This window comes from Corythoichthys intestinalis, chromosome 13, assembly GCF_030265065.1.
Source record: "Corythoichthys intestinalis isolate RoL2023-P3 chromosome 13, ASM3026506v1, whole genome shotgun sequence".
NCBI lineage: Eukaryota > Metazoa > Chordata > Actinopteri > Syngnathiformes > Syngnathidae > Corythoichthys > Corythoichthys intestinalis.
The window spans coordinates 51,536,433-51,556,567 of NC_080407.1; the positions used below are offsets into that span (position 1 = coordinate 51,536,433).

The window sequence follows — 20,135 nt, forward strand, 5'->3', positions numbered from 1 at the left end:
AGTCTTGATTCTTGGTCAAAAGCAGAAAAACCGTGCAGTTAGCATTTATTTTACGTAATATGTCGAACCTGCTGCTAGTCAGTAAGCAAATTAGCAGCCGGCATATCACAGACAAAGCTTTTTCCTTTGAAAATTTTCGTGAATAAATGCTTAAATCCCTGAATTCCATATAGATATGGACGTAAAACAGTCTCGATTTTTGGTTAAAAGCTAAAAAATGTGCAGCTAGCATTTATTTCATGCAAATATTGCGAACTGTGATGCTAGTCAGTAAGCAAATTAGCAGCCGCCAAATCGCTGACAAAGCTTTTTCTGTTGAAAATTCTTGTGAATAAATGCTTAAATCTCTGAAATCTTTACAGATATGGACGTAAAACCGTCTCGATTCTTGGTCAAAAGCAGAAAAACCGTGCAGTTAGCATTTAATTTACGTAATATGTCGAACCTGCTGCTAGTCAGTAAGCAAATTAGCAGCCGGCATAACACAGACAAAGCTTTTTCCTTTGAAAATTTTCGTGAATAAATCCTTAAATCCCTGGATTCCATATAGATATGGACGTAATACAGTCTCGATTCTTGGTTAAAAGCTAAAAAATGTGCAGGTAGCATTTATTTCATGCAAATATTGCGAACTGTGATGCTAGTCAGTAAGCAAATTAGCAGCCGCCAAATCACTGACAAAGCTTTTTCTGTTGAAAATTCTTGTGAATAAATGCTTAAATCTCTGAAATCTTTACAGATATGGACGTAAAACCGTCTCGATTCTTGGTCAAAAGCAGAAAAACCGTGCAGTTAGCATTTAATTTACGTAATATGTCGAACCTGCTGCTAGTCAGTAAGCAAATTAGCAGCAGGCATAACACAGACAAAGCTTTTTCCTTTGAAAATTTTCGTGAATAAATCCTTAAATCCCTGGATTCCATATAGATATGGACGTAATACAGTCTCGATTCTTGGTTAAAAGCTAAAAAATGTGCAGGTAGCATTTATTTCATGCAAATATTGCCAACTGTGATGCTAGTCAGTAAGCAAATTAGCAGCCGCCAAATCGCTGACAAAGCTTTTTCTGTTGAAAATTCTTGTGAATAAATGCTTAAATCTCTGAAATCTTTACAGATATGGACGTAAAACCGTCTCGATTCTTGGTCAAAAGCAGAAAAACCGTGCAGTTAGCATTTAATTTACGTAATATGTCGAACCTGCTGCTAGTCAGTAAGCAAATTAGCAGCAGGCATAACACAGACAAAGCTTTTTCCTTTGAAAATTTTCGTGAATAAATCCTTAAATCCCTGGATTCCATATAGATATGGACGTAATACAGTCTCGATTCTTGGTTAAAAGCTAAAAAATGTGCAGGTAGCATTTATTTCATGCAAATATTGCCAACTGTGATGCTAGTCAGTAAGCAAATTAGCAGCCGCCAAATCACTGACAAAGCTTTTTCTGTTGAAAATTCTTGTGAATAAATGCTTAAATCTCTGAAATCTTTACAGATATGGACGTAAAACCGTCTCGATTCTTGGTCAAAAGCAGAAAAACCGTGCAGTTAGCATTTAATTTACGTAATATGTCGAACCTGCTGCTAGTCAGTAAGCAAATTAGCAGCCGGCATATAACAAAGCTTTTTCCGTTGAAAATTCTTGTGAATACATGCTTAAATCCCTGAATTCATTATAGATATGGACGTAAAACAGTCTCGATTCTTGGTCAAAAGCAGACAAACCGTGCAGTTAGCATTTATTTTACGTAAATATGTCGAACGTGCTGCTAGTCAGTAAGCAAATTAGTAGCCGCCAAATCGCTGACAAAGCTTTTTCTGTCAAAAATTGTTGTGAATAAATGCTTAAATCCCTGAATTCTTTATAGATATGGACGTAAAACAGTCTCGATTCTTGGTCAAAAGCAGAAAAACCGTGCAGTTAGCATTTATTTTTCGTAAATATGTCGAACGTGTTGCTAGTCAGTGAGCAAATTAGCAGCCGCCATATCACAGATGGAGCTTTTTCTATTGAAAATTCTTGTGAATAAATGCTTAAATCCCTGAATTCTTTCTAGTTAAGGACGTAAAACAGTCGCGATTCTTGGTTAAAAACAAAAAAACTGTGCAGGTAGCATTTATATCATGTAAATATTGCGAATTGTGATGCTAGTCAGTCAGCAAACTACTGTTGTAGTTGTTTAATTAATTGCTAGTTGTGGAATTTGGTAACGTATTATTTGACTGTGGCACAATAGGACTGTCATAAGACCAAATGAACCATCATTGCTTCAAGAAGCTTCATTTAGCCATCACTGTTCTCTTAGGGGAGACAGTCAATCTCTGCTGTCAACACTGTTGTTGTCCAACATGCCTCCTAGCATGCTTTGCAGCGCTACAGATGTAAATAGCAAATTAAAATTCATGTTCTGTGGTAATTATTTCTTCAGTTACTGTTTGAGTTGTTTCAATAATTGTTAGTTATGGAATTTGGTAACACCTTTTATGACAGTGGCGCCGTAGGACTGTCACAAGACCATCATAATCATGACATGACACTGCCATGAGCATTAATGAATGCTTATGACGTCCTCAAAGCTAATTTGTGCCGGTGAAAGTGATACAGACCTCCTCAACATATCATCACAAATGTTATGAAAATATTTTCTAAAGGTTGAAAAGTTACCTAGTGTTGCTTTAAGTACCAAACGGCAGCTGCAGTATTGACCAAGAAAAACGGTTTGATCGCACTGCTTAACGGGAGGGAGGATGAGAGGCAGTACGAGCATGAAAAACATAAAACCCGATCCTTTTCACCTAATTACGATCCCCTGAAAAATGGCACGATCGGGCGGTATTTCCGATCACGTGATCGTATCGGTCCATCTCTAATGAATATAATGTGGTCATAGCCAAAGTCTTCCCAAACAGAGCTATTGAAGTCATCTGGTGAAAATTCTTTTTTAATAGCGCCACAAAAAGTCGCAATATCAATTTTTTCCAATGTCATTCAGCCCTACTCATTAAAAATGCGGACAACCAAAGCACATACGGAGCCATAAAGAGAGCTTGACGAGATCATGTTTTTAGCCTGCTTTGTGGTGAGCTGATTTATATTCCTAAGGAGTAGCCCGGCCTATAAATCCATCAAAACGCTGACACCGATGTATACGCCCAATGTTAAACAGTGAACGTCATGTTTACTGGATGCGCCTCGTGTTTACTGTACGGAATTTGCTATCTGCTGTCTGTACGCGTTAAGCAAATTAGCCACTTTTCTCATGATCGAACTACAGCAGGGCCGAGAACGAAAAGTTATTTGGTATGTGGCTAAATTGATTTTGGTATGTGGCAAATTGGTTTTGCCATGGGACATTTTTTTGCCATGTGGCATTATTTTTGGCATGTGGCAAAATGGAATTTGCCATGTGGCAAAATGGAATTTGCCATGTGGCATTTTTTTGCCATGTGCAAAATGGATTTTCCCATGTTGATTTTTTTTGCCATGTGGCAAAATGAATTTTGCCATGTGGCAAAATTGGTTTTGCCATGTGGCATTTTTTTTCCATGTGGTAAAATTGGTTCTGCCATGTGGCATTTTTATGCCACGTGGCAAAATGGATTTTGCCCTGTGGCATTTTTTGACATGTGGCATTTTTTTTGCCGTGTGGCATTTTTTTCACCATGTGGCAAAATGGATTTTGCCTTGTAGCATTTTTTTCCCACGTGGCAAAATGGATTTCGCCATGTGGCCTTTTTTTGCCATGTAGCAAAATGGGTTTTGCCATGTGGCATTTTTTTTGACATGTGGCAAAATGGATTTTGCCATGTAGCATTTTTTTTGTCATGTGGCAAAATGGATTTTGCCATGTAGCATTTTTTGCCATGTGGCAAAATGGATTTCGCCACATGGCATTTTTTTGCCATGTGGCAATTTTTTGCCACATTGCAATGAGGTATTTTTACTGCCATGTGGCAAAATGGATTTTGCCAAAATTCACAGCCACACATGTTTATCGGCAATTTAAAATGAATGGAAAATTTGGACGTGCATAGCCGGCAATGGCATGGACGTGCATGGCCTGCAAAAATGCCATATACCCCAAAAAAAGCCACATACCAAAACAAAAGCCATATACCATATTTTTTTTTGCCATGTGGTAAAATTGGTTCTGCCATATGGCATTTTTTGACATGTGGCATTTTTTTTGCCGTGTGGCATTTTTTTTGCCATGTGGCAAAATGGATTTTGCTTTGTAGCATTTTTTTCCCATGTGGCAAAATGGATTTCGCCATGTGGCCTTTTTTTGCCATGTGGCAAAATGGGTTTTGCCATGTGGCATTTTTTTTTTGACATCTGGCAAAATGGATTTTGCCGTGTAGCATTTTTTTTGTCATGTGGCAAAATGGATTTTGCCATGTAGCATTTTTATCCATGTGGCGACATGTAGCATTTTTTGCCACGTGGCAAAATGGATTTCGCCACATGGCCTTTTTTTGCCATGTGGCAATTTTTTGCCACGTGGCAAAATGGATTTTGCAAGGAGGCATTTTTACTGCCATGTGGCAAAATGGATTTTGCCAAAATTCACAGCCACACATGTTTACCGGCAATTTAAAATGAATGGAAAATTTGGACATGGACAATGGCATGGACGTGCATGGCCTGCAAAAATGCCATATACCCAAAAAAAAGCCACATACCAAAACAAAAGCCATATACCATATTTTTTTTGCCATGTGGCTTTTTTTCTGCAGCGTGGCAAAATTGATTTTGCCATATGCCATTTTTTTGGTATACAGCAAAATGGATTTTGGTATGTGGCATTCTTTTTTTTGTGTATGGCATTTTTGCAGGCCATGCACGTCCATGCCATTGATGGCTATGCACATCCAAATTTTCCATTCATTTTAAATCAATTTTTGCAAAATCAATTTTGCCACATGACAAAAAATGCCACATGCAAAAAAAAAAAGCCACATGGTTAAAACATTTTGCCAAATGGCAAAAAATGCAACATGGCAAAATTCATTTTGCCACATGGCAAAAAAAATGCCACATATCAAAATTCATTTTGCCACATGGCAAAAAAATGCCACATCGCAAAATCCATTATACCACATGGCAAAAAAAATTACACTCGGCAAAATCCATTTTGCCATATGGCAAAACAATGCCACATGGCAAATACCACTTTTGGTTCTCGCTGTCTCTCATGAAAACTATCATTCCGCCTTCTTCCCAGTCTTACTTGCTGCTGTGTACCATGAGCACGCACAAAGTCATCTGTAGAGTCCATTAAAACGCTTCCCGGTGTCATTCATCTCGCGGAACAAGACAAGTACAAGCCTGTGAAAACGCATCACAGATCCGATGAATGTCTTCCGCACACAGTCGTAAATTTCAACTCTGCGCCCTGCGCGTTTGTTTGAATGTACAAGCTTATGAACGTGACGCGAAGGGACACGCGGGAGGCCGACGCAGATTTGATGTGAGTTGTTCAGCAGACATCATGACCAGAGACAGGAACGTCCTGCTCAAGAGAGGACGACGTAAGAGGAAATGAAGGAGGGAAGCGGCGTATGTGTGTTTTGATGTTATTTGAAGCAGCAGTTCTCAACCTTTCTTGACCAATCTTGCTGAAGGCAACATTTTTGACGGACTGGCATAGAGACATAAAATCACTAATAAGTCTTTGGCTGCCATTGACGTCCGTGAAAGTCCAACCTCCTGTCTTTTTAAACTATTCATATGCTTAAAATGTCATTTTGTTGTTGTTTTTCTTCTTATGGACACTAACTAAAATGGCTGTTTCTCCGTTATTCGTGGATGGATTGAAATGCAATTTAGTAGATATATTCTATGGATGGATACGCTTCAATCCTCGGAGGCCGATTATTGGATTGATCATGTTCCCCGCTTGTTTTTAATAAAAGGCCTGCTCCCTGAAGCCATCGCCTTGCATTAGCGTAATGCAAATCATGCAAACAATGACCCAAACGAGGGACGGCTGGCTTGACTTTGTTGTTCCTTGTGGAAGTTGGCCTGACCGCAGTAGTTTTGCAGGTAATCAAGTTCACACAGTTTAATGTTATGCTAACTCTGATGCAGGTTGGACTTTCAGTAGCAAAATTACTGGTGTTTCCCCCCACCACCACAACATTGATGTCTTTTTACATGACTTACAGTGGCTGCTGCTGGCCGAAAAACAAAAAACTTCTAATATCTCCCATCTTCGAAGGGGGTTGAGGAGTGGTACCTTGACGTACAATTGCATCGACATCCAGCGTAAAATTTGACTCATTATTTGTCTCGACATATGAAGCAAAATATGAAGTTTCAAGAGGAAAATGTTTGCTATGTGACTGGTCCGTTTTGCTGAATTGACGGCTACGAAAAATGTGACCATGCAGGTAATGGTGATTCATAGTCTCGAGTATGTTAATAATGTAATTATATGCATGTATGTAGAGTAAAAACTAGAGATTTCCAGATCGATCGCGTCATTTTCAAAGTATCGGAATCAGCATAAAAATATCGGACATGCCTTTTTAAAAAAAAATTTAAAATTGTTTTCTAATTGTATTTAACGTTGCACACATAATATGTTACATTCATCCGGAGTCTTTAGTTTAGGCTTAAGGTAGGGTTATCAAATTTACCCCGTTAACGGCGGTAATTAATTTTTTAAAAAATGTATCACGTTCAAATATTTAACGCAATTAACGCATGCGCTGCACGACCCACTCACGCATTGTCGCGTTCAATCTGTAATGGCGCCGTTTTACCTATATATAGAGCGAAAAGGCAGCGTAAAATGAGTAGAGTGAATTTTGGCAGACTTTGGAGCCTTTTTTTAATTGGCTAAAGCCTTACAATCCCTCTCCCTACGATTAGAAATATCGTGGGAAGCAATGTGGGGAAGAAAGGTAGTAATTGATCTTTTTCTTAACACCTTATGTTACTTCCCAATGCAGAGAAGATGTATCAATTGGGACCATTACGCACAGTCATGGGTGCACTTCCCATCATGCATTTGGGCACAACAGTTAAATGGCTACAATATCATTTACTGAAAGCTCAATAAATACACTAGATGGCAATATTTAGTCACAATATACAAAGTCACATTTATCTTTTAAGAATTACAAGTTTTTCTATCCGTGGATCCCTCTCACAGATATATAACAATACATAATATATATATGTCAAAATTATCGCGTTAACGGGCGGTAATTAATTTTTTTTAATTAATCACGTTAAAATATTTGACGCAATTAACGCACATGTCCCGCTCAGACAGATTTAAATGACAGTACAGTGAAATGCCCACTTGTTAATTTTGTTTTATGGAATTTTGGCGCCCTCTGCTGGCGCTTGGGTGCGACTGATTTTATAGGCTTTAGCACCCATGAGCATTGTGTAAGTAATTATTGACATCAACAATGGCGGGCTACTAGTTTATTTTTTGATTGAAAATTTTACAAATTTTATTAAAACAAAAACATTGAGGGGTTTAAATATAAAATTTCTATAACTTGTACTAACATTTATCTTTTAAGAACTACAAGTCTTTCTATCCATGGATCACTTTAACAGAATGTTAATAATGTTAATGCCATCTTGTTGATTTATTGTTATAGTAAACAAATACAGTACTTATGTACCGTATGTTGAATGTATATATCCATCTTGTCTTATCTTTCCATTTCACCAATTTATTTTACAGAAAATATATATAATTTACAGAAAAATATGGCATATTTTATAGATGGTTTGAATTGCGATTAATTGCGATTAATTACGATTAATTAATTTTGAAGCTGTAATTAACTCGATGAAAAATTTTAATCGTTTGACAGCCCTAATATATATATATTTATATATATATATAATACAATAATGTAAATGCCATCTCGAGGATTTTTTGTCATAATAAAGGCATTTGGGGCCAGTGACATCACGCACTGCGACGTACCAAGAATGGCGACCTATCACTTAAAATAATTTTACAAACTTTATTAAAACAAAAACACTAAGACGGGTTTTAATATCAAATTATTACAACTCATACTAACATTTATGTTTTAAGAATTACTTGTCTTAAAAATAGAGGATCCCTTTAAATACCTGAATTCTTTATAGATATGGACATAAAACAGTCTCGATTCTTGGTGAAAGGCAGACAAACCGTGCAGTACCATAATTAACTCGATTAAATATTTTAATCGTTTGACAGCCCTAATATATATATACATATATAAAATACAATAATGTAAATGCCATCTTGAGGATTTATTGTACAGTACTTATGTACTGTATGTTGAATGTATATATTCGTCCGAGTTTTATTCATTTTTTTCTTAATGCATTGCCAAAATGTATATGATCGGAAAAAATTATCGGGAATTGAATCGGGAGCAAAAAAAAAAAAAAGCAATCGGATCGGGAAATATCGGGATCGGCAGATACTCAAACTAAAACGATCGGATCGGGAGCAAAAAAACATGATCGGAACAACCCTAGTAAAAACTAATGAAATCGGATGCAGTTTTATTTAACTCTAACAAGAGGTACCACTGTATAATGTAATGAACGATGTTGACCAAAGGGCTCGTAGCTACAAAGCGTAGTACTATAGCAAGTGGCCAAAGGGAGAGAGATAAAGAAAGCAGCTGGCAGCGAGTAAGTAGAAACCTGGGAAGAATAGGCTGCTTCCACAATGCAGCTGTGGTGTGATATCACACTGAAACAAATTGAGATTAGCTTTCCACGAGTAGGAAGAAGAGCACCCTGGAGAAGCATCTTCTCAAACTGTTTTCATAATTTTTGCATGCAGTTGTCCTATTTTTTTATTTTTTTTCCCCACCATACATGAAACGCTTAACAATGCTCATTGCGACAAACTCATTTAAGCTACTTTCTCACTTCGATACTGTAGAGTTAAATATGGAAAGCAGGCATTGGCAGTTATCTGCGCGGGATTACACATCCACTAGCCAGGAGTCAATCTCTTCCACATAGTGTGATTGACAGCTCATCCGTCCCATAAATCGCAATAGACACCCCGCGGCTTAGCAGCATTGTAGCCATAGTTGTGTAGTGATCGAATTCCCAGTCAATATCTAATCTAGCTGTGTTGTTGTTTGTTTTCCTTCTGCGCCCAATCCTCAAATATGATTGATATTTGCTAAGTACAATCACAGTGAACTTGTCAAACATAGAATGCGAATGTACCACATTTAGAGGGAATGAAAGGATCAACTTTGATTGTCAGTTAATGGAATTTGAGCAATTGAAAATGTTGTCATTCCACACAATAACTATAATCTTAATACAAAAAATTTTGGGTGAGTTGAAATGCTTTTTGTTTTCATTCTTCCTATTTAGACAAATTAGAACCGTATCAGTGCGATTCCACTGCCATCTGGTGGTCGGCAGTGGAATTGCACTGATTCTTGTATCTGACTAATTTCATTATCATTCCAGTAGATACCCTCAGTAGAAGAATATTTTCTTTAGAAATAAAAGACTTGAAAATAGTGTTGTTTTGGGCAGCCCTTTTCATTTTCGTCTTAGTCTTTTGGACGATAATACTTATTAGTCTTAGTCATCTCAAAATGTGTCTTCGTCTAGTTTTAGTCGATGTGTACGGAAAATATTTTCATCTGTGGCACTGTTGTTTTCGGCAACAATTTTTTCATGGCGATGACGTCACGATGACGCGATGAAAACCTGTCTTGGGAGACTAAAACACAACGAGATGGATGCTAGTTGTCGTCTGACGACATGAAAACGAGATGAAAATTCACCATAGTTTCTATCATAATTCAATTCAATTCAATTTTATTTGGAATTCACAATGTGTGATATTTTCTTCTTGTATGTGTAGTTAGCACGTATTTAGCAGTTTTTGGTCGTGTCACTCATGTGACGTGCTGCGCCCCCCGACCCCTACGCCTCACACACCTGTGCCCATTTCAGGCTCCTTTTGTGCGTCTTGGTAAGTTTTGCTTTCTTGTCTCGGCTAGAAATGCCATGTTGCTTTAGCCTTTCAAGGTCTGTGCTGAGTGATCATCACACACGAAGCTAACTTGTAGCATTAGCATAGTGTTCGTGTTAGCATTAGCATTTCGCGCGGTGACTCGGTGTCTTCTTAAACTCTTGGAAAACATTTTACAGACAGTTTGTGGCGTCCAGGTGTGTTTAGTTGATTGCAAATAATGTGCTTTTCCTGCTGAGTGTGTATTATCGTCATTAAAATGGTGGTATCCTTGTAGACTCGACAGTTACAGTGGTCTGAAAAGGTATCTGAACCTTTTGGAATTTCTCACATTTCTGCATAAAATCACCATCAAATGTGATCTGCTCTTTGTCAAAATCACACCGATGAAAATACAGTGTCTGCATTAACTAAAACCAACCAAACATTTATAGGTTTTCATATTTTTTTATGAAGAAACCATGCAAACAATAGCAGAAACAATTTAAGTCAGGTGTATGCCCAATCACTTAGGGTTTAAAGCTGTCCTGCTCACTATAAAACACACACCTGGTAAGAATTGTCTTGTTGAGAAGCATTGTCTGATGTGCATCATGGCTCGGTCAAAAGAGCTGTCGTAAGACCTGCGATCAAGGATTGTTGATTTGTATGAAGCTGGGAAAGGATACAAAACCATTTCTAGAAGTTTGAATGTTCATCAATCGACAGTCAGAGAAGTTGTCTACAAATGGAGAGAGTTTAGCACTGTTGCTTCTCTCCCAAGGGGTGGCCGTCCACCAAAGATGACACCAAGAGTTCAGCGCAGAATACTCAATATAATTCCTTCAAGGTTCAGACACTTTTTCATACCACTGTATACATAAAATGTCCCACATTGTGAATATGTGACAGAAACTATTGCATTTTTTCTTTTTTCTTTTTTTTTTTTTTTGGTAGGTGTACCTAATGTTGTGGCTATAACGCTGCTGTGTAGAGGAGATAAAGGCTAACGAGGGGAGCCTCAAATCACCCCCAATTATTTTCCACTTTGCCCATAATGGCGCCCGCTTGGATGTGCACGCCATTACGCAGCCATAAATCTCCCGGAGAATCTCTCCGCTTTGCATTCTTCAAGTGGAGCGGAGCAGCTGTGGCGCTGGAGTGCGAAGCATCTGTTTTGAGCCAAAAACACATTTTTAATAATCATCCTTATTGCATAGCTTGTTCATATTTCTGCTTCTACACTCTGCCAGCTGGCCGATATAAGTCATCGCTTGACTTTTATAAGAAGCTAAGCTCAATGTTAGCGACGCTGACCTAAAGTTTTTTATATATGTCAGCCTAACCTTTTGGTTAATGCGGAATAAAATAGCCATCCTTCTCGCTGCGCTCTTGTGTGATTGTTTCGCTCCTGGCGTGTAGATTTAATTAAACCCTGCATAAATGTATGAGCACGTGGGTTTGCCACACGCGAATAATACGGCGAGCTGTGAAATGCAAAGAGGTGCGATCGCACTTCGGTATTTTCTTTGAAAAGAATGCTTATTTGCACCAAACTATGTTTTTGTTTAAAATCACTATTCAGTGGGAAAATAAATGATGCTTATCTGAAGGGTGATTTGCATGAAGGGTCGCCGCGCCGGTCCTTCTCATAGAGGTGTTCGTCCAAGGTCTGCGGTGATTGATGCACCTTTTCGGGCCCGTGGGCTTTGGGGATGGCGCGTGGTATGTGACCTCTAAAGAACACTCGGCCCACTTGGAGGAAGGTTTTCTTGGCAAGGCGATGGACTGATAGCTAATAACGACGACCACTGTTACAGTGTATCACAAAAGTGAGTACATCCCTCGCATTTCTGCAGATATTTAAGTATATCTTCTCATGGGACAACACTGACAAAATGACACTTTGACACAATGAAAAGTAGCCTGGGTGCAGCTTATATAATGGAGTTCATTTAGTTTTCCCCTCAAAATAACTCAAAATATAGCCATTAATATCTAAACACCTGACAACAAAAGTGAGTACACCCCTTAGAAACTACGTACATCCCTAAATTGAGTACTGCTTGTTATTTTCCCTCCAAAATGTCATGTGATTCATTGCAGGAGTGCTGTCAGCATTGCTGCATAGATTGAAGAGGTGGGGGGTCAGCCTGTTATTTTACAAAAAAGTTTACAATAGAATATCCCTTTATTATCATGATACTTCGGTGACCATATTTTGATTTCCAAAAAAAGAGGACACTCAGCCCGGCCTCAAGATCCTTGAATTTTACTCGAAGTTCACTCTCAGATGCCTATATCATTTTAATATATTTAAAGTGTGCCCCCCTCACTCTGGATGGAAAAATGCAGTTTGACAAAAAAATGACTATATAAAAATATGAATTAAAAAATACATAATGCAGACCCATGGAAATGTAGTCCAGTCAACACACATACACACAGTAGGCTTAGAAATTACTATCACGACAATTTCCCTTGACAAATTGTTATTCCCATTCAATTGATATTCTCATTCAATGTTCTAGATTGCACACAAACAATAACCGAAATAAACTGACAAACTATTTAACCAGCATGTCTATAAACGTAGTAGTTCAAAAGTACGTTTTCCATAATGCCTAGCGTAGTTTAGCTTACTGATAGCTAGCTGAGGCAAAAATCTAACTTTGCTATAAAGGTTTACAATCATCGGCAGCGCAACAATGCGACACCAAACGGGATTTTACAGTCAAAGCTCTGACAGAAGTCAACAGTTGCCATTATATACGTATTTATCGTAAAAAACGTAACAATTGGGGAGGCGTTGTGGCCAAATCATCAACCCAGTAGATGGCGGTAATGCCTAATGATAGGGGTAAACTGCCAATAAAAACCAGAAGAACCACTTCTTCCCTCCCTACTACTAGGAGCCATGTCATTGCAGGCAGGCGCTGCCACCCAGCGGCCGGAGGAATTCTCTTAAAATTGGTCCCGTGAAAAATCATAAAAACCGGACATTTTTATGAATCTATAAAACCTGCCCGGACGACGAGGATACTACGTGAAAGTAGGACTTGTCCGGGCAAAAGAGGACATTTGGTCACCCTACATTATACACTATATACTGTTAGTGAAAGAGGCTAGCGGCCGCCTGGTGTAAAAGGAGCTTTTCTGGTGAAAATTCTTGTGAATAAATGCTTAAATCCCTGAATTCTTCATAGATATGGACATAAAACAGTCTCGATTCTTGGTTAATAGCAAAGAAATCGTGCAGTTAACGTTTATTTTATGTAAATATGCCTACGCACAATGCTACTCTGTTAGCGAATCAGGCTAGCAGCCGCCTGACGTAAAGAGAGCTTTTTTGGCGAAAATTCTTGTGAATAAATGCTTAAATCCCCAAATTCTTCATAGATATGGACGTAAAACAGTCTCGATTCTTGGTTAAAAGCAAAAAAACCATGCAGTTAGCGTTTATTTTATGTAAATATGCCAAAGCACAATGCTACTGTTAGCGAAACAGGCTAGCAGCCGCCTGACGTAAAAAGAGCTTTTTTGGCGAAAGTTCTTGTGAATAAATGCTTAAATCCCCGAATTCTTCATAGATATGGACGTAAAACAGTCTCGATTCTTGGTTAAAAGCAAAAAAAAAAAAAACATTCAGTTAGCGTTTATTTTATGTAAACATGCCAAAGCACAATGCTACTGTTAGCGAAACAGGCTAGCAGCCGCCTGACGTAAAAAGAGCTTTTTTGGCGAAAATTCTTGTGAATAAATGCTTAAATCCCTGAATTCTTCATAGATATGGACGTAAAACAGTCTCGATTTTTGGTTAAAAGAGAAAAAACATGCAGTTAGCGTTTATTTTATGTAAATATGCTAAAGCACAGTGCTACTCTGTGAGCGAATGAGGCTCGTGGCCATCTGATGTAAACAAACTGAAATCTATGGACCAAAATTAAAAGGGCTGCCAAAAGCAACACTGTGGCAGAGACTAGAGTCATCATTATAATGGAATTCTAACCACATAACAAATCTTTCCCAAATGTAAAGTCACTTTTAATAGAAAATGCAACGCTATACGCAGCCAAGAACATCCCAAGGTTACGATTTGGTTGACACAGCAAAGCCGTGAAAACCTAGCGCAATCATCGCATTGTTTATTTTGGGGTAATTCTTTTATTTTGAGCGGCCGTGTAAATGTCCAGGGCGCCGCAGGGATTAGCCGCAAACTGACGAGGACAGCACGCGCTGGTTAAGCAAACGTGACGAATTTCTCGTGTACCGTCACACATTCGCTATAGCTTCGTGTCACCAAGATTGCCACATTAGAGCTGTATTCTTTGATTTACCAGCAATTCAGTCAATTCATTGCAATAAACAAGTTTCAGTTTACGAATGAGTTCCCTGCTCGAGTTGTCCATTGACATGAAACTGGATGCATCTGCATGCACGACACGGCCTTAACTTGTCTCTTTCACCCTGAGGCGTATTCTGAATCCCCCCCGGAGAGCTAGCGAGCTGTGACAAATGACTTTACAAGCGATCGGGGTGTAATCATTGATTCAGGGCATGATTGATCCACTCAATGACCTCTAATTAAAAGAGGTGCTTAAGGTGACAGATAACTGAATTAAAGTTCACCAGTACAATGAGTGAAAAACAGCCAATTTTCTTCCTCCGAGTTGCACGTAACCGGACGAGATCAGTGCTGCGACGATTAATCGATTAACTCGAGTAATTCGATTAGGAAAAAAAGCTTGGAATCAAACAGCAGGGCTGAAAACCAAATGTGTGACAAAAAAATTTTGCCAAGTGGCTTTTTTTTTTTTTTTTTTGCCATGTGGCATTTTTTGTGCCGTGTGGCAAGTTTTTTGCCATGTGGCATTTTTTGTGCCATGTGGCAATTTTTGTGCCATGTGGCAATTTTTTGCCACGTGGCATCTTTTTTTGCCATGTGGGATTTTTTTTGCCACGTGGCAAATTTTTTTTTGCCATTTTGCAAAAATTTTGCCATGTGGCAAGTTTTTTGCCATTTTGCAAAAATTTTGCCATGTGGCAAGTTTTTTGCCATGTGCCGTTTTTTTTTTGCCATGTGGCGTTTTTTTTTTTGCCATGTGGCGTTTTTTTTTTTTTTTTTGCCATGTGGCATTTTTTGTGCCATGTGGCAAGTTTTTTGCCATGTGGGATTATTTTTTGCCATGTGGCAAAAAATTTTTTGCCATGTTGCAAACATTTTGCCATGTGGCAAGTTTTTTGCCATGTGGCATTTTTTTTTTTGCCATGTGGCATTTTTTTTTTGCCATGTGGCTTTTTTTTGCCATGCGGCATTTTTTTTGCCATGTGGCTTTTTTTTTTTTTTTGCCATGCGGCATTTTTTTTTTTTTTTTTTTGCCATGTGGCATTTTTTGTGCCATGTGGCGTTTTCTTTTGCCATGTGGCATTTTTTTTTGCCATGTGGCATTTTTTGTGCCATGTGGCAAGTTTTTTGCCATGTGGGATTATTTTTTTTGCCATGTGGCGTTTTTTTTTTTTGCCATGTGGCTTTTTTTTGCCATGCGGCATTTTTTTTTTTGCCATGTGGCTTTTTTTTTTTTTGCCAAGTGGCATCTTTTTTTTTTTTTGCCATGTGGCATTTTTTGTGCCATGTGGCTTTTTTTTTTTTTTTTTTTTTGCCTTGTGGCATTTTTTTTGCCATTTGGCAATATTAATTGTTATATTATTTGACAATATAAATGTTTTGCCACATGGCAAAAAAATTTTGCCACATGGTAAATATCACTTTTGGTTCTTGCTGTCTTTCCAAATTTTGAAGCTTCGAAGATTCGTTTAATGAGAGTGGCATTGTTTTGCAGTAATTGATAGAGTAATCAATTACTTAAATAATCGATAGCTCCAGTCCTAGATGAGATGGAAGCTCAGGCAACAGCTCGGTCTTTGTTTGGGTGCGTCCGTGTTTGCTAAACACACACACATCGTTCAGTACAGTCGAGTGCATGTAATAAATATTTAACACTGAATGTGCTTCTTGACTGAGGAGGAGGAAGTCTGTTTTTTCTTCTCGGACATGTAGTTGTTTTTGGTGTTGGAATAAATCACACTCAATTGCCCCCTCATAAACATATACAGTATAGGGTTGTATAGGTAGTCCCCGGGTTACGAACGAGTTGCTATGCTAGTGAAGTAACCCGAATTTCCGCGTAAATCAGAATTAACCCCTTCAAAAAAATCTAAAAAGTCTTAAAGTATTTTATTGTTGATTAATGATGGAGCTATGTGTGAGCAATTTGCTATGAAAATTGTAAATACGTTAGCTTTCATAGCATTTAAGCTAGTGGACTTTTGCTAGGCAAATTTAGGCTAATTTAATCTACTGAATTTACATTCTGATCAGACGAAACGGACGTTTGTTTTGGACGGAATTGTTTTGTGTCTGGTGTTTTATTGTTAAAATGTGTCTCGTTTGGAAAATAAATGTGCTACAGCTTTACAAATTGTCAAATGTGAAGGAAGGAAAAAGCTTCAAAAACCACAATTGTTTGCTGTCTGTCAAGCTGACCAACTTCACGTTGATTGAGGACAGAACACGTCAATAAAGTTAAAAATAAGATCCTGTGTGGCGCAATAAGTTACTGTTTACGCAGTTTAAAAAAAAAAAAAAAAAGACTGGCAATGACCGCCAATGAATTCTGACAATAACGTCTGATTTTTCGGGTCATAATAACTGTACAACTACAGTGCATAAAATCACCATCAAATGTGATTTTTGTTAAAATCACACAGATGAAAGTACAGTGTCTGCTTTAACTAAAACCACCCCAACATTTATAGGTTTTCATATTTTAATGAGGATAGCATGCAAACAATGACAGTAGGGGGGAAACTAAGTAACTGTAACCCTCTGCCAAAGGAGCAATTGAAACCAATTGTTACCAAACATTTTAAGTCAAGTGTGTGCCCAATCACTGATGAGTGGTTTAAAGCTGCCCTGCCCACTTTTAAACACACTGGGTAAGACTTGTCTTGATGAGAAGCATTGTCTGATTAGCATCATGGCTCAGTCAAAAGTGCTGTCTGAAGAACTGTGATCAAGAATTGTTGATTTGTATAAAGCTGAGAAAGGATACAAAACTATCTCTAAAAGTCTGGATGTTCATCAATCGACAGTCAGAGAAGTTGTCTACAAATGGAGAGAGTTTGGCACTGTTGCTTCTCTCCTAAGGACTGCCCTTCCACCAAAGATGACGCCAAGAGTTCAGCGCAGAATGCTCAGAGAGGTAAAAAAGAACCCTAGCATGTCTGCTAAAGACTTACGGAGGTCACTGGCACACATCAACTATATGTAAAATTATGGCCATGAATGGTGTTCACTGGAGGACTCCACAGAGGAAGCCACTGCTGTCTAAAAAAAAAAAAAAATTTTTTTTTGCTCGTTTACTGTTCACAAAAAGGCACTTAGACACGCCACAGAAATTTTGGCAAAATGTTTTGTGGACTGATAAAACCAAAGTTGAATTGTTTGGAAGTAACACACAACGTCGTGTGAAGGAAAAATTGAACGGCTCATCAACATCAACAGCTCATCCCCACCGTGAAGCATGGTGGAGGGAGCAACATGATTTGGGGCTGTTTTGCTGCCTCAGGCCCTGGACAACATGAAATAATGAACGAAACTATTTATCAGGATGTTTTGCAGGTAAACCTGAGGCCGCCTGTCAGACAGTTCAAGCTAAAAAGCGGATGGATGCTGCACCAAGACAATGATCCAAAACACAGAAGTAAATCAACTTCAGAATGATTTCAGAAGAACAAAATACACGTTCTGGAGTGCCCAAGTCAAACTCCGGACTTGAACCCCATTGAGATGCTGTGGCATGACCTAAAGACAGCGATTTATGCCAGAATCTGACTGAACTACAGCAGTTTTGTAGAGAAGAATGGGCCAAGATTAGTACTGATGGATGTGCCGGACTGATCTGCAGCTGCAGGAAGAGTCTGGTTGAAGTTATTGCTGCCAAAGGGGGGTCACAAAATATTAAATGCGATGGTTCACTTACTTATTTTTCCCCCTTCTGTCATTGTTTGCATACTATCCTCATTAAAATACGAAAACCTGGGTGGTTTTAGTGAAAGCAGACTGTTTTTTCATCTGTGTGATTTTGATCAGATCAAATTTAATGGTGATTTTATGCTGAAATGTGAGAAATTCCAAAAGGTTCAGTTAATTTTAGGCTTCTGTTCTGTTTTAGAACCGAAGCCTGTATTGTTGAAGTCTACATAGTAGGTAAAAGACAACATATTTTTTCCACACTATCTGCCTCGGGGGTAAAAGTTTAGCAAAAGTAATTTGACTGCAAAGATAGGCAGGCCGTGACCAATCTCCTACGTTGGCCTCCGATTCTCAACGACTGTAATTACATGCAGATTTAATTAATGTGGGAACGAGGGGGAGGAGAAGAAAGGAGAGATTAGAGCGGGACGGACGAATTCTTCTTCTTCTCGTTGGCAAACGTCGACTCCCAGGAATCTCTGGTGGATCTCAAATATGTCTTTCGCGCTTGTGACTTCTCCATCCATCTGTTCCTTCCATCTCATTAGTCATCTAGCGGCTTAATGCGTCCCTCTTCGCTACTCTGCCCGCTTGCCGCTTCATCATATTGACGATGTAGCATTCATTTTTGAAAGCTGGTTTTCGGGGTTCGTTCACAGAAAAGCCATTTGAAAAAAATATCTATTACCGTAAATTTAAGGAACGCAATGGATTAAAATTTCAGATCAAATAAGTGTTCAGGGAATGTTTTTTGTTTGTGACCCAGCATATGTTAAATCTGGCTGCCATTGACGGCAATAGATGCCCAATCCATTTTAACTGGGAGGGGCTGGCAGCAATCGATTGATCAGATTTTGATTATCAATTTATCTCAGAAGGGACTTTTTCAATGTTTTATGACCTTATAATTGGTAAACCTTGTTGTTATGGACTGTACGGGCCAAGTGTTTTTATGTCACTGTAGTCACTGTAATACTGTATATCTTACATTTTGTTTCTGTTTACGAGTACAGTACCTAATATGTAGTCTCAGGATGCCCTCTATTGACTAGATTGTGTACTGCTGGGTGAACGGGGGTCACGGATAAATTTCTCACCAATATGAAGCTAATTAATTGATCGGCTGCAAAATCTCGATTGACTTCTCCTTTCACACTGCAACTTGAGAACATCTTAATCTGATATTTTTTCTTAAATCTAGTCAAATAATTTGCGGTCCATATGTATTGGTTCAGGTGATACAGCGTTCGATTCAAACCTTTGTATTCAATAACGACCCGAGAAACATTTTGAAAAATTCCAGAATGTGTAAATGTCGTAAATTGCAATATTTGAACACAAAATGTATTAACATACACAAGAAATACAAATTTGTTAATCATCTCTTACTGTAACTGTCCACGAATCAAAAATAAATAAATAAATAAACATTTGCCTTAATACCACTCAAAAAAGTTTTTTTGCCATGTGGCATTTTTGGGGGTATGTGGAAAAATGGATTTTGGCATGTGGCATTTTTTTTGCCATGTGGCATTTTTTTTTGCCATGTGGCAAAATAGATTTTGGCAAGTGGCAATTTTTTGATATGTGGCAAAATAGATTTTTGCATGTTGATTTTTTTTTGGGGGGGGGGTATGACAAAATGGATTTTGGCATTTGGAATATTTTTGTCATCTGGCATCTTTTTGGGGCATGTAGCAAAATGGATTGTGGTATGTGGCATTTTTTTTTTGGTATGTGTCAAAATGGATTTTGGCACGTGGCATTTGTTTGGCATGTGGCAAAATAGATTTTGGCATGTGGCAGTTTTTTTCTTTTTTTGCCATGTGGCAATTTTTTGGGATGTGGCAAAATAGATTTTGGCATGTGGCATTTTTTTTTTTTTTTTTTTTTTTGTATGTGGAAAAATGGATTTTGCCATGTGGCATTTTTGGGGGGGATGGGCCAAAATAGATTTTGGCATGCGGAATTTTTTTTTTTTTGGGGGGGTGGCAAAATGGATTTTGGCATGTGAAATGTTTTTGCCATCTAGCATCTTTTTGGGGTATGTGGCAAAGTGGATTGTGGTATGTGGCATTTTTTTGGTATGGCATTTTTTTGGTATGTGGCAAAATGGATTTTGGCATGTGGCATTTTTTTT

General features: G+C 38.3%; 2 protein-coding genes across 2 annotated transcripts in view; one reads left to right on the forward strand and one right to left on the reverse strand.

The window, feature by feature from the left end:
- haus4 (HAUS augmin-like complex, subunit 4) overlaps positions 1-18,439 on the reverse strand; it is a 268,044-nt gene extending 249,605 nt beyond the window's left edge. The window contains exon 1 of the mRNA XM_057855018.1: positions 18,433-18,439. The gene's annotated coding sequence lies outside the window, so the exon portion shown is untranslated. The remainder of the gene's footprint in view (positions 1-18,432) is intronic.
- Positions 1-20,135, forward strand: part of gc2 (guanylyl cyclase 2) — a 196,357-nt gene that overhangs the window by 122,232 nt on the left and 53,990 nt on the right. The gene's annotated exons all lie outside the window — the stretch shown is intronic.